General features: G+C 42.3%; 1 protein-coding gene across 3 annotated transcripts in view; it reads right to left on the reverse strand.

Moving 5' to 3' along the window:
* ANKIB1 (ankyrin repeat and IBR domain containing 1) overlaps nt 1-15545 on the reverse strand; it is an 81582-nt gene extending 66037 nt beyond the window's left edge. For 2 of the 3 annotated variants that reach the window (XM_072327635.1, XM_072327633.1), the window contains exon 1: nt 15354-15494. The gene's annotated coding sequence lies outside the window, so the exon portion shown is untranslated. Of the gene's footprint in view, nt 1-15353 lie in introns of all 3 variants that reach the window. The other variant, XM_072327634.1, reaches the window with a different exon arrangement.
* Nucleotides 15546-15749: the final 204 nt, after the last annotated feature.

Raw genomic sequence — 15749 nt, forward strand, 5'->3', positions numbered from 1 at the left:
ACTCTCACTTATTCAAAGAATCAAGTACCTTATGGTGCATTATTTTTCATGATTTCATTGACAGAAAATACATCCCCAAACCAGTGACACTGAGAAGCGAGCTTTCCTCAAGTTAGCAACTAGTTGTTCAAATGAGTCTCCCCGAAGCATAAACAAACCATTAATATTACTACCTCTCCTGACATCTAAACCTTAAAGAAGTCTGTTACAACGTGCTTTATAATGAGTATTTACATTAAAAATCTATGCCATAAGCAAAGGAAGCAGATGTTCTATGATAGAAATAAAGTCGTTTTTCGTTTCACATTTCACTTTTTCTATGTTCATTTCATAGCTGAGATTGCTGAGAAGTGTGGAGTGTTGTTCATTGTGATCTCTGCTCATTGCTGCCTGGCACACACTTCTTTGTGTATGCAGAGAAATGTAGTTAAGACACACCCCACTTTTATCTCATCGCTCTTTCAAAAACCAAGTCAGATTTTTTCTGTTAAAGCCTTTCTTAAACAGCAAAACTTCGACATAAAACCTGCTCTTTATTTTCCAAACCACAGCATTCCAGTTACCAGATTCTTACAACTTGTTTCTACTGCCTGAAAACAAAAAGCTCTGTTTGTGCAGAAATGCGTTGTAACAATAAAAGAGCATCTGTGCACTGATAAATCCAACTGCATTTGTACTGATTAAAGCTAACTGGTATGCAGTAGGTTTTCATTTTAAATTACTGCAGCAGTTGTAGAAAGTCAGGAAGAGCTTTGTTTTATTGGTTTAGCATACAGGCTACATCATACCATGCTTCACTAAGCAGCCTATGTAATCAAATTATTCTTCCTTCAGATAAAATCATTTAGCATTCTTTTTCCTCCTCAGTGCACTAATTCAATGGCAACTACCATGAGTTTGGACTAAAGAACATTGAGGCATCTCTTTGGACATAATCCTACAGGTTTTGGTAAAAGCTAAGGGAAGGAAGGCCTGCTCAAATGTACCTGATGCAGCGTGAAGACAATCCCAACCAAATGTGATGATGTGAAAAAGTACTAAACCAACCAAGTGGTTGAACAATGTAAAAGGCTACCCCCCAATACAGCAGAAGAAGTAGAGCAACAATTTCTAGTTGAAAACCACTGCCCCAATTAATGGAGAAATCCAAAATTTTTCACAGGAGAACAAGCTCTCAGGTACTGAGAAAGGAAGGGCGAAGGGCGCCATTTGCTGTGCTTGCAAAGAACAAGATTTATCTACTGAAAGGGAATTAGAATGGTGCTGATCTTCCAGCAGAATCTCAGACGATTTCTCCAGGGTGTTTTTCTAACAACATAATGAGTTTAGATGCTGAAGAAATGCGGGAGTAGTGTTCCTCAGTTTCAGCTACCTACTGTTCCTGGACCTCAGAAGCTGATAGATGTAATTCAGTATCTTCCTGACAGTCCTACATGTTACAGAAAGAGCTGCAAAAAGCCTAATTAGACAATAAACAATCTGCTAAGAGAAAAAATGTCTTTAGTCCAACAATTAATGGATTGGCCACATCCTGAAATGCAGATTCTTCATCATACAGATTTATTTGTGAATGTTCTTACTGTCTGTATCATTATGTCCATGACTGCAAAGATTGGAGGCAATGTGTTACTGATATAATTGATATTCAGTGTAGATATCTGATTACCCAGCCAACTAAGAAACTCAAAATATCAATGAGCTTTTGGTCACTACATTAGCAAAAAATAAAAATTAAAAAATGGATCATTCTTTATAAAAATAGAAGACAAGCTTTAGAAAAAACAAACTGAAGTTATTATGCCAGGAGTTAAAAATGACTGTAGGTCTGACAAGGAGTCCTCTGCAGTTTTGGAACTTACTTCACACAGACTGGGGGAAAAAAAAGAAAGAGGCAAGCAAACAAATGACAAACCATGCAGCTCCTCAAAAATAAAAGCAATTTTTCCTTGGGAATAAATATGCAGAATTCCAAATGGCATTAAAATGAGCTAATTCCTTACTTAAAAGAATCCTACATCCAACCGCAATTTTCTTTGAAGACGTCAGCTACAAGCAAGCTGAAGATAATTTTATTCATGTATAATATTAATGACAACCAGATTACTCTTTCAATTGCAGCAATATCATTTCGCACTTCTAATGTTTGTATGTCAACATTTTACTGATAAATGCATTTTATCACATGGCTTTTGTGAAACAACACCGGATCTGGACTGCAGCAAAATTTCTATCGAGTCACAGTATGAATATTCTTCACATACCTGAAACCAAACAGAAGGTAACTTCAGTTCTTTTAAGAGCTTTTTGTTACCAACATGTGAGTCTTTCTTTCCCATTTTGTTTCCAAAGATGATATAATTTGAAATAATGGTCCTACTGAATCAGATACCTCTCATCTAATACTTTGTCTGAGAAAGCTGACAGTAGAGTATACCACAGGAAAGTATAAAAACTGGGAACTTTTCCACAATCCTCCCCTCATCTTCAGCAATTTAGTGCTTGATGAATGCTTGAGCCAGACGTGCAGCTTGTGTATTCACTTCTTCCATTAATTTGTACATAAACTCCCTGACACTATGGAAATTTTTTAACAGACACAACAATTTCACAGCTTAACCATTCAGTGTGAAGAAACACCTTTCTGTTTGTAATCTGACACTTGAGAGATGCCATTTTCGCTATCTACAAGAGCTGAGAAGCAGACAGCAAAAAAAAAAAAAAAAACACCTCTCTACTTATTCTTGTGATTTTAGAGATTTCTATCATATTGCCTGCTACAATAATTCATCCTGCTGTCAGATCAGTCTTTTTAGAGGTTACTTTTACACATTGATTCCTACTTCTTATGAAATGAATTCGGTCCAAGTTTTCTGTTCATTTTTGCTGTTTCTGATCTTTTTCCAGTGTCACCACAACACTTTTGAGCTGGGAGAGCAGAAGCAGCATGCAAAATGCATGGATTTACATGGTGGTGGCGTAACCTCTATTCATTCAGCATGCAATTTTCTTTTGGGGATGGTAGTAGGCATTGAGCTGATTTTCCTCAGTGTTATTAATTATAGCCTTGTGATCTTGTTTTTGAGTGAGTGGTTGTAGTACAGGTAACCATTTTATATAGAAATTAAGATTTAGATTTCTTTTTCCAACCCTTGGACTCTTTCACATTTATCTAAACTGATTTTCGCATGCTTCCTTCTCACCACTTACCGTCTTTTCCAGATCAGATATCTGTAAATCAAACAGCACAGGTCCTAGCAGTCATCTATCCGGGACCTTGTCAGTAACCTTAAGCCACTGTGAAAACTGCCTATTTCTTTCCTACTTGTTTAACCAGCTACTTCTCCATGTGAAAGACTCTCCTTCTCTCCCACACCTATCTGGATTCATCTTAATTAAGGCACTATGTCAAATGCTTTTTGGAAATCCAACTACATTATAACAACCATATTTTCCCCTTTAACTTCTTCAAAGAAATTCAATAGGTTTATGGTACCTGACTTTTCCCTTAGGATAACCACTGACTGTTCCTCAGGTTGCTGTATTCCACCATGTGTCGTCTGATGCAGCCCATTCTTACAGTGTTTCTACTAACATTCCAGATACAGACATCAGGCTTACACTAACAGCCAGTAAGCCAGTACTGAAGTAGTGTTAAAGTAAATGTGACAAACTGTATTTTTTGCACAGTTTTAATTATCAAGAAGTATACTAAAGAAAGCCATATTCACATCAAGAAAAATAACCTGAAAGTCTCTCCACAGCTTTACCACAAGATTCAAGGCAGGCTGACAGCTCTGAGATCAGACCTACAAAATTAGACCCTGGCTCTTATCACAACATACGTACATCTCACTTTGGCAAATGATACGTTATAAAGGGATGGTGTCTATGCTAATCTCCTTTACTTTGCTTGATTCAGACAGAATTCTGTAAAGAATATCTTTGAGGCCTATTTCTTACACTAAGATGAAAGGGCGACAGTCTGCCTTTCAACGATACTAAACTATGTTAGACTTCCCACTGCCTCATGAAAGACTTCTCTCTTGCTGAGAGAAACTGAATGCTGTAGCCAGGCATAGGACAAAGAACGCAAGCTGCTAAGAGAGGGAATTCAGCACACTGCTTTTTGTTGAACAAGACTATCAAGAATTATATCAAACAGTAGCAAGAAGTCCTAGGACTTTCCTCAGAGAGGAAACTACCTGTAGGGTATAAAAGAACAGAATACAGCAATGTCTTCTGAAGCTGACAGACGCAGTATAGTACAGTATCATTAAGGAAAATCTTATGTGAGCATGGTATGAGCCACCTCAGCAGTCTTCTATGTAAACCATACCTTCTACATGCAAACAAGCGCATAGCACTTAGTAATGCTTTTCAGATACTTTGTGACACTGAAAGACAGAGGACAGCATAAGCACTCTAGTGCACTTCTCCAATCGTGTTCATGGTATCAAATAGTCACAGCTTGCTTTCCTTACTTCTCTACTTCACAAAGACAATAAATAAGAGGAAACCTGCAAAAAAAAAACTTCACCTCTTCTCCAAATTTCCTGGTTCCTTCACTCTCCTTAGTCTGTAAACCTTATTGCTTTTCTTACTACTCTTCTCCACAACTTCTTTGCCAGGAAAGAAAAAGGAAATGCTTCCTTACCTAAAACCCTTGAACAGCCAGCACAGATCTGAAAAATCTTACTGAAGATTTCCCAGTGCAAAAGAGAAAATTCCCCTGTGCAGAAACAGATTTAACAATCAACACTAATTATAGTCTAATAGACCAACCAGGAAATATTTTGCTTTTTATCCTTTAAACCAGAACACTGCGAAAAAGGGCATCATTATAAAAAGACTTAGACTGTAATTTGACAGTTATGTGTGATCTCCGTTATCTGAGGTAACAGATTTAAGCCTGCTCAATACCAGACTGTGAATGGTCCCCACAGCACAGGCCTTTGGCTTGTGATTCAGTATCTACAATCATCGCATGCATCCCACTAATTTGTCTTCATGGACTGTCCAAGTTTTTGCAGGATGCTTTCAGATTTGTTTGGATGGCAAGCTGCTGCCTTCTCACTTCTTATAGCCAGTAACTGTGCCAGAATCACGGTTTCTGAAATGCAGCATTCACTGGATTCCTACACCTCTTGCTTTATATTGCTTGTTGTTGAGCCCATCTATTATCAAAAGACAGGGTGGAGCCCACACAGCTTAGACTCCATTCATCACTGACTTTGCTGGTCACAGGACTCCTCCATGCAGTTCCCAGGGCTGTAAGAACAGAATGCCTGACAACACTGCCAGCATGACCAGCTTGCTAGTGGGCTTGGTGTTTCTGGCGAGTAAAAGCGACTTCTAGGACCTCAGCATTACTTATTTGCTGCTACACGACACACAGAGATCCCACAGAACAGAAAGATGCAGGTCATACTCTTGATCTGGGAGGTGTCAGTGATACCGTGCAGTAGATTCCCAGCCAAGGCTATTTCTGAATGCTGCTCAGAGAAAAGTCACAGAGGACATCTGCACAGGGGCTTTCCCTGATGCATTGGCACTGTGAACAGGACACTTTCCTTCCTGCCACCTCCACAGGCAGGCACACCTCATCATGTGGGGGAAGACTCTGATGTCCCCAGACATAGTTGCAGAGCAGACACATCAGGAGCAGTAGGTGTATGGCCTCCATTCCAAGCTGAGATGGTGCAATGCAGCCTGATTATACAAAAGAGCAGAGTAAACCTTGTCACCCTGCCACCCTCTTAGGTCTGACAAGCCCTCTTGCTTCCTCTGCCATCATGCCTGGTGAGGCTGTCCTTAAGCAGCCTCATCTGTTGCTAGGGAAATTCAATTAGCAATCCAGCACTTGCTGGGTTCTGGTAGAACTTTGAGTAAAGTGAGACAGAAACACACTGAGGTCACACTCAAAAATATAAAGCTTGTAAGAAGAATCCTACCGCAGGTTTTATTTCACACACCTGTAGGAACAAAAGCAACCAATGGCAGTTGAGACAGTAGCCAAGAGGAACAAGCTGTATCAATTTCAGAAGCCGTCAGACTTTTGACACTCATAAACACACTGGGATTGCTTTAAGGAAAACAGGCCACAGCGCCAAACATACAGACACCTATTTAGAAATGGTTCTCACTGCTCATAAAGAGACAACAACAAAACTTTAATTATCCCCTGCACTTCTTGTTCCTGTCTTGGGTTGTCCTCCCCCAGGCCCAATGCTCTGTCATAGCTGCCCAGATCACTGTATGACCTTTACCAGACCTCTCTGAGAGCTTCAGAAATTAGAAAATCATTTTTATTGTTATTATGAAGCACTTACTTGGCATGCTGGAAATCTGCCTCCATTATTTTTTTTTATAATGCTAATGTTGCTTGAGAAACTTAGACTGTAACATCTAAAATGATTTAAATTGACACCAGAGCTGATCTTGCCTTTCCTGTTTCTAATCCACCTTTCCCATACACTCACATTCCCACACTGCCCCAAGTTCTGCACTAGTATGAACTTTTGTAATTGCACAGCAAATCGGAATAGCACCTCAGATCAGTTCCCTGTTTTGAGCTTTCTTAGATGCTGATGATCCACATGGCCAGACCACAGCAGTAGTATCAAGCAGAGAGGGTTGCTATGTTTCCATTATTTGCAGTACGGACTGGTATGTCCCAAAGTGTTCTCACACTGAAATGCAGACAGAAGCAGAAACACCGGTGGTATGTAAACTGTGCAAAATCAACAGTAGTTTGGGTTCTAAAGGCATGGCAGGAATATACCAGCCCCACTGTGGCAGCCACAACAGGTCTTCAGGAAATTTCTCACATAGCCCACTGTTAATGCTTTATTAGCCAGAAGACTCTGATAGTGGCACTGCTTTCAAAAGGGACACTGCATGAAACAGAGACAGGAGGATGCAACCAGGCAGAGTGGGAGGCTGCAGACACAGAGCACATGTTGCAGCACCACAGCCATGCTCCTGCTGCACCCCAGCTTGTAAGCAACCGTGCCAAACCATCTACAATGAGTACCAGGATGCAAACTCCCAAAGAGGAACTGGCACAGCAGTCACTCCAGCTCCTCCAGATACCTCAGCAGAACTGGCACCTGCCAGTTCTATTCTTTGTGCAAAAACAGGGATGATGGTTAATAGCAGCAGCAGATGTTCAAATGCCTGACACTACGCAAGCAAGATCTAGGTGGAAACACCAACTAAAATAACTGCCCAAGAAGCAGCAAAAGCACACAGGTGACCCTGCATTTAATGAATGGTAAATACATCCAAGTCCTGCTACCTTGGCAGTCAAAAAGCAAGGCAGCAGTGGGGAGAGATGTTTGCTTTAGCTGCAGAAGACCCAGCAGGACTCTACTGAGAGCAAGTTCTACTAACCTGAACTAACACAATACTGAAGGAAGAAAAGCCTAGCACAGCCCCTATTCACCTGCAGTTTGGAAGCGGGTAACATTTAACATCAGGCAGCAATTCTCTGTATTCTTCCTATATTGCATATCCTGTTGGATGATACTTTATAATCGATTTAAACTCACTTGGGAACATGTCCAGGGATACGATTTCCATGCTGGTGGAGATGCAGAAACTGAAATATCTAATCAACAGGCTGTAGGTATTTTATAGAGGATCTAAGTCTCACGGTTTTTTGAAAACCTTATATGCAAAAAGCCTAGTGCCACCCTATGTGCATGAACAACATCCTGCATAGCAGGAAGAGTATTCTGGATGTACTGAATGGCTCCTTAGAAGACTCAGAAGGGAGAAAACCACAATAGACAAGAAGGAAAAGAAGCAGAACATCTATATAATGGTAAAAATAAGAAGGATCTCAGAAGCAAGAGCCTAATAACTCAAAGAGCATCCATGACTAACAACAAAAACACACATCTGTGAAGAGGTGAAATAGTTAAAAAAATTAAAAATAAATAAAAACAAAATCTCCCTTTTCAGGTGGCTGTTTGTATGAAAACCACCTGAATTCCATGTACTCTACTATCCACTGGAGAACACAGCGCATTGGAGCAAAATGGAGAGTTCTGGATCTATTCTGCTTTCCAGAACGGAGAGCATTCCAGGGATTAGGGGCAGTGAAACACTCTGCTCTAAAACCTATCTAAGCAGAGCTATTACATTACATTTGCAGGGTGTAATTAAGTACCTGTGTGAACCAGATATCTTATTTGCTTCATCAAGTGGAACGTCAAACTCCATAACAAAATCTTTCAATCTTCAGCTTTACAGCTTTATGTCTTACTGGATCCACTTTGGAAACAGAATACTCGGGCCTGCTTTTCTAAGTGAAAAACTCTAAACGGTCACTTCAATTTTAAGAATGCTAATATATAAAGAGAAAGGCAGAATTCTTTTTTAGGGGAATCCTTAGTTGCAGAGAATCAGTACAACACACACCACTCTGCATCATGTCACAGCAGCTGGGTGAGCAGTTTGGAAAGGACAACAAGAATCATCAGACAACTTCAGAAAGCAGACAGGCAGCCGCGGGGAAAAGAAAGTATGCAATGGCTAAAGTGAGGCATGATATGGAGTAGGCTGTCTGGCTTCAGGAATGTGATTTATTTTCACAGTAAGCCATGAGTAGACTGGAACATTTTTTTTGTTCAAAGTTCATACTGAGGCTTTAAGTTTCAAAAATAAACTTCTTGAACTTCATTTAGAATTTAGCCAGTCTGCCCTTATGTGCATATCATTAGTACTTTGAAGTGGGGCAGCTAAAAGATATTGAAAACATCCAGAAAATACTGTCTGGTTTCATACAGCAGCTAAATCCAGGAAATAGATGATCTCAGTTTTTTTCTTAGCAAAGATCGGTTATTTTGGAACTCGTGAACAGCTGTTAAAATTGAGAACCTTTATACCTGCAAAAAATGAAAGACACAGTTACTAGCAATTCCTTACAGCTATCCGAACACCACAATCTCCAAAACCAAAGCAAATTCAGTATACTTTAAAGGCTTCTGACTAATTTAGGAGAAACTTTATTCATCCTTTTCTTAAGAGAATCATACCATTAGGTAAACCCTGGCCTTTCCTGCCGCTCCTCAGACACCAGAAACCAACAAGCCCATGCTACTTTGGGCAACAGCACATGCCAGTAGCTATATCATTTTATACAGGAATATAGAGAAATTCTATATAGTAGTCTACAATCATACATATACACACACTGCTTATAGTAGATGTCTCTAAAGAAAGAGCAGCTCCTTCAGAAAACTGCTTATAATGACCCCCAGCCTTCTTTAAACAGTGAAGACACCCAGCTCATCCAGCTTTTCATTTTACACTGTATGCTCCTACTACCTAACCATGATGGAAGCCTTCCCCTAGACTGCCCTAGTACATCAGCATCTCTACTGGGAAGCCCAAAGCAGACACTGCTTCAGATGCAACCACATAAATGCCAAACAGACAGAAAAAAATCACTTGTCTAAGCCGCTGGCTTCTCTCTTCCTAAGTAAAGTCACTCTGCTGACTCATGTTAACTCGGTGTCCTCCAGGAAAGTGATGTCACGTGCAGCAAAGTTGCTTTCCAGGTTATTCTGTTTCAATTTGCAGACACCTATGAACTTCGTGAGGCTTCAGCCCGCCCTTTTTTCAGCCGGCAGAGGTCCGCGCAAACATCAGTGCTGCCTGTCAGCACACAGGGCTGACATCTTACTGAATACAACTAAGCCTTGAAACAGGTGAAGAACTTCCAAGCAGTTAAACATTAACTAATGAATAGGTTGGTAAATGTGACATTACGAAGATCTTTTATTTCAGAACACAAGGCACTTAGTAAAGCTGCTTCTTTATCCACAACTTGGGTTGTTGTTGCTTTATTCTGTATTTCAGATGCACAGTTTGTGCCTCATGGCTCACTGAAATAGCTCCGATCAAAAATATCCTCTCCGACACATTCTTCTGAATATGGAGACCCACCTATGCTCACATACCAACTGCGTCAGTGATTTTAACAAGTCAAGGAGCAAGGCCAGAGAGCAAAGCAGTTGAGTTCACTCACAAAGAGTACTTCAATCTTAGAGCAGCATACAATGTACAGTGCTGCACAGACCTACATTATTTGCTAATTTCATAACGTAACTACTTCTGGAGGAAAAAAATGTGTCAAACCATTGCTGAAGAGCCATGCGCCCTCCTCCCATGAAATCTGCTATATAACTGCCTTGAAAGTCCAAATTCTCACCTTACAGTTAGAGACAGTGCTCCATCAGCGTAAGATCCTGAAACTGCTAAAGCATATATACTGCATTATTAGCACAGCTGGAACTTTGGGCTTCAGTTTAGTGGCTGTATGTTTTTGCAGTATCTTAAAGGTACCGATAAACTCACCATTTTGAAAGAGCAACAACACATTTTCTGGGCTCTGTGCTGCCAAGACATTTCTACATATCGATCTGCAGACGGAGAGCTGACTGCATATTTCCTTGTCTCCCAGCTACTTTTAGAAACAACACACAGCAAAGCCACCTGGATTTAAAGAAAATCCAGAAAAAGTAACATTTCTGCAAATCTACACACACAAGGAATGGAGAAAAAACATTCCAGAGGAAAATTCTATTGCAACAGCATTCCCAGGTTGCTACGGCTTAAACTAAGTCCCAACGTACGCACAGCCCTGCATTTCTAGTAATTTAAGATCAGGATGAAAATCAGCCGCACACAAACAGGACATGATGCTTCTACAGCCACCTGATACATCCCCTACATGGATGAGCAGGGCCTGTTTTGAAAGCAGAATTATGAACTAGAAAGATCTAATTCTCTTCTATGCAAAATGCCAAGAAAAGCAATTATCAGGTGAAGCACCCGGGACAGAGAATCAGCTGCCAACTTTGGTTTACATTTAATTGCCTTTGAAAACAAAACAGTCAAGAAATATGCCATTAGCATATGCATAGTTAACACTGTTAACTTAATTTTCCCCAGAACAGCTTTGAAGCCTCCAAACTGTATTCTTCTCAAAGCACCTTTCATTTCAAAAAAGGTCACCAGCTCCTACAGGACCTTTTTTGTTGAGATTTTAAGATAATTATCAGAGAATTAGACTTAATTTTCACACTTAACTGAGAAGCGGTAAAAGAATGATTGTGACTATTGCACATGTTACCTCTAGAGTTTACATCAAGTCAAAACCAAGTTGATGTCTTGCTTTACAGAGCCTTCAATTCTATATGAAAAAAAAGATAGAAGATGATACAAAGAAGTAGAGGAGAAACAGCACCACAACACAGAGAGGTGCTCTGAGAGTAGCAGAAATGCAATAGCAGGGGAGGAAAAAAAGAAGGAAAAAAAATTAAAAAAAGCTGTTTTAAAGGCAAAACATTAAGAGAAAAGCCTGTCTACATAAGAAGTATTACAGTACTTTTAGTTAATCCAGAATTTGAAAACAAGCAATAGACTTGTTCTTTACAATATATGTCTTATCTTCCTATCTCTTACACCAGCTTCTGAAAAAGACACGTAAAAAATTACATTTCAGAAAATCAGTTCCGAATTACAAACGTTTCTTAATGTAGGAGGTATCCAAGCAGTGATTTACTGTGTTGCTTAAACAAGAAAGGAAGCCACAGCCAACTGCTCTGATAGCAAAACAACTCATTTTGGTTTTCAAAGCTTATTATCCAGTTACCAAAAGTTGAGACTGTTTAACTGACTTGCATCACATGCCCTTGCAGATGGTGCCGAAGTCAACTGTGTTAGGTCTCCTCCTCTATGAAAAGCTATACTTTGTTTCACAATACTAAAATGAGAAAGGGTTATTATGCCATTGCACTCGACCACCAGCAGTGAATACAAATGGGCTACTTCAGATCATTCCAGTGAACTCAGGACTTAATCAAAACACCACAGTGACTCAGAACTGCCCGGACTGTGCTTCTGATGCAGCCTTTATTATATAGCAAAAGCTAAGTGGCTTTCAGCGCTTTAAATATACTCCTCCGAAATGAATATATACCACTTGGCTACCATCTGTCTGTCTTTACTCCACAGAATTTTTGGTGACTGTAGGTCTTCCAGGAGTCTTTCGGTTCATTTCTGTGTATGTTTTTAGAGTGTTATTTTCACAAAGTACATGTCAAAATTGAAAACCTAATTTTTTGTTCTTATTAAAGAGGAGAAAACCCCCAAGAAATGTAATATAGGGATTTTTCCCCATCACCCCCAAGTAGAGAAAGTTGTATATAAGAACTATTCAATACTTAAACTTGCTCTTGGAGAATTCCCATCAGTTTGGAACAAAGCCCCTTGTCTTCCTCACCAGGAAAGGGCAGATCAGAAAGGCTCCCAAGGAACGTGACACAGCACTGCTGTGCAGCTGCTCTAGAAAGCCATCCCAGCTGGGAAGGATCCCAGCACTCAGCCCTCATGTTGCACTGCAGCCACCCGTTTACCTCACAGTACTGTATTTTTATTGCAACTGTGCTTCCATGTTCAAGGCCCAGCATTAATGTACTTTAAAAAATAAATCATAAGTAAAAATGAAAGTCTCCCCTGAGCAAATTCAGCAAGACACATTAAAAAAAATTCAAGGACAAAACAAATATTAAAAGTGTGCTTTAAGCCCCCAAAAAGTGTTTCTTTGTAAAAAATTGTGGCAATTCTCCTGTTTGCAGAACGAGAGAGAGCTAAGGATATAAATATAAGTGAATTTGAAATGTCAATCTATGACATGTTTGCAAGTTTGGGAAATTACTTTCAATTACTGAAAACAAGAATATTGGAAGAGAGTGCAGAATAACAAGGGGCTCCCTCAGATGGCCTCCAGACAGCAGCAGGAGATAACTTGCTGCCCTCTACACTGTCACTTCTTTCTTCTCATAGTACAACTTAAGGTACATGAGACTAAAAGCAAAGAAGCAGTAATGTTAACAGGGTGTGAATGGTAAAGGAAAGTTGGAAAAACAAGCCAATAGGAACAACAGATTAGTACCTATTTTTCTCCACGGTGATTTCTGGACTAATTAACTGAAAATAATCAACTATCATTATACTGATGTGTTACAGCACTCCACTCAGAATACTTTTTGAGGCAAGATGGTAATACACTCACACAAGCATATTAAAGCAAATTAACACAGGCTGCAGTGCAAAGCACACTATTTCACTGACACCAGTCAGTCAAACTAACATTCCTCTGAGGAAAATGGTAGATTCTTTTCACTTGAACCACATCAAATCCAGAAGACATTTAAAGGTTCTGAAGAAGTAATTTTTAAATACTATGTAGACTCCTTGGGCTTCAACTTTTAACGTGGTATAACCAAAGATCCCTCTTTGCTGTGTACCAGCATCAGCGATGCAAAACACAGCAGTGTGATCAGACACACGGCTGATCCGGCACACATATCTGTAAGCTCTGGCTTTCCAACTCTCTGCTTACTGTCATGAGTCACCTTATCAGAGGAGACAAAGTTCCAACAAGGACAACACCAGAAAGCAACTTCAAGAATTCAGATCTGAGGGGAAGTTCATTAACGGTTCAGGTAATGGAGATGGTACGAAATCTAAGCAGCAAAGCAAAAACATGAAACTAAAGAACAAGAACAATTGGGGGAAAATAAATAAATAAATAAAAATCACTGCAAATGGCCACACCAAAAACGATCAAAGGTCTATTAATGAAACAAGAAAACAGTTCTGTGCTAATCAATCACTGCAGAGGTGTCAGCCCCTACACAAATCTCTAACAGGCAGATACATGTAAACTGGCACACAGCATACGTGCCTATGAAGCTCCGAGTTCCTCCAGAAAGCCTCAGCAGATACTGATGTCCGTACTGACCTCATCCTATCTAGATGTGTGTGGCACACCATGGGCAAAAACAGAAAGAAGGCCATATATAGCTCACATCTTGCTTCTCCCCCACCCTCTTTTGGCTACTGGTGCTACTTATGCATTGCTCTACTGCTGCTGGTTTTGCTTTTTTGTGTTTGTTTTTTTTTTTTTCTAATTACTTTCCATTCATAATAGTCCTTCAGTGCATATATAAAGGAAGGGCATCACCAACATCACTTGGCTTATTTATGCATTTCCAGTATGTTTCCAGTAGTATTTTTATTCAGGAATAAATACATCACTAAAATATTTTATTCTTTTATGACTAAACTAAGGCTTGTTACAGGTACAGGACTACAGAAACTTTTGGAACTCTTCATTTGAGCCAATCACGCGTTCCACAACCACAAAAAAGCAACGTTTAAAAACTTATCTGGCTGTAAGTGCCACCACATCCGTATACCCATCTCAAGGAAATAAGATAGATGTTAGGAACTGAAAAATGATGTCACTTTCTGTAAGAACAGAGCCTCTTTCTCGTGGGTGAAGGAGTACTTTCCTCTATATCCAAAAGCAAATGGACCACACCACACTCAAAGAGATGGAGAAGCACAGATAAAGTCTCCAGATGTACAAGACTCTTCCCTTTCAGCCTCTCCTCATCCCTAAGCTCTACAATCAGTTCTCCAAAGCAGTCTGTCTCTTTTCAGAAAGCGAATGTGGATTTCAGTACACCTGATGCTCACCCACAACCAAAACGCCACGTTTCAGTAAGGAAGGCGAGGCCAAGAGCAGAACACGGCGCAGGAGAACGCCTCACTCCGCAGAGCACTTTATCGGGGACTCGGTGTTGTGTCCGGACGTCGCACGGCGTTTGCTCTCCAAAATAAATAGAACAGCCGGCGCCGTGTTATCACCGTTCCTCAGTTTTCAGAAGCCACTGGATTCCCAGCGCGCACTCCGACACGCCTCAGAGAGCGGTCCCGCTACCGACACACACCAGCTGCGCTGACGCTACCAGGGCTCAATACTTTTCTCCGGAAAAATAAAAATGAGACCGTTCGCTTTCGTTCCTGAAGGGCCGCGTACCACCGCATCACCGAGCGCGCGGCACGGGGCCATCCCGCCGGGGCTCACCGCACGCGGTCGCGGCCGCTGCCAACACTTTTCCTTCCGCACCGAGGGCCCGGCGGGAGGCCCGGCAGACGCGGCGGGCCTCGCCCAGCGCCCAACTTCCTGGGGGAGCCCCGCGGCGCGGCCCCTCGCCCTCAGCTCCGCCAGACGCCCGCACCCCGTTGGGGGGGTCCCTCCACCCGTCCGCCACGGCGCCTCCTCTCAGCCCCGGCCCGGGGCCGCCGGCGCCGCCCTTCGTTCTCACCACGCCGAGGACACCGCGGAGCGCCGGAGCCCCCGGCCCCGCCCCGCCCGGGATGCGGAGCGCCGCCGCCCCGACGCGCTCGGTCTCGCAGCTGCGCCCGCGGCCACCGCGGCCACCCCGGTCCCGCCCGCCCGGACGGCCGCAGCGCGGCGGGGCACTCACCGCTCCTCACAGCGGCTCTCCCCGGCCCTTTCCAGCGCCTCGGCGCCCGGCACGCCGCGCCTCCATTCGCTCCTCTCGCTCTTTCCCCGCTCCGCTCCGCGCACGGCACTCTCTAGAGCGCTCTCTCGGCCGGGCTGGGTCACGGGGCTGACAGCCGGCGGTGCGGCTCGCTACGCGCGGGCGGAGCGCTACGGCTGCCGCTGCCCCTTTGTTCGAGGCGGTGCTGACAGCTGCGGGCGGCGCTGCCCGGGCCCGTGCGGGGCTTCCCCTCAGCACCCGCCCGCCCGACGGCGGCAGCGCCTCACGCCCCCCGCCCGCTCCTCTCCTCCCTCTCTCCGACCGCGGCCAGCGATCGGCGGCGGCAGAAGTTCAGGCCGCCGACCCGGAAACTCATCG

The sequence above is a fragment of the Excalfactoria chinensis genome, chromosome 2 (genome assembly GCF_039878825.1).
Source record: "Excalfactoria chinensis isolate bCotChi1 chromosome 2, bCotChi1.hap2, whole genome shotgun sequence".
In the NCBI taxonomy this organism is placed as follows: Eukaryota; Metazoa; Chordata; class Aves; order Galliformes; family Phasianidae; genus Excalfactoria; species Excalfactoria chinensis.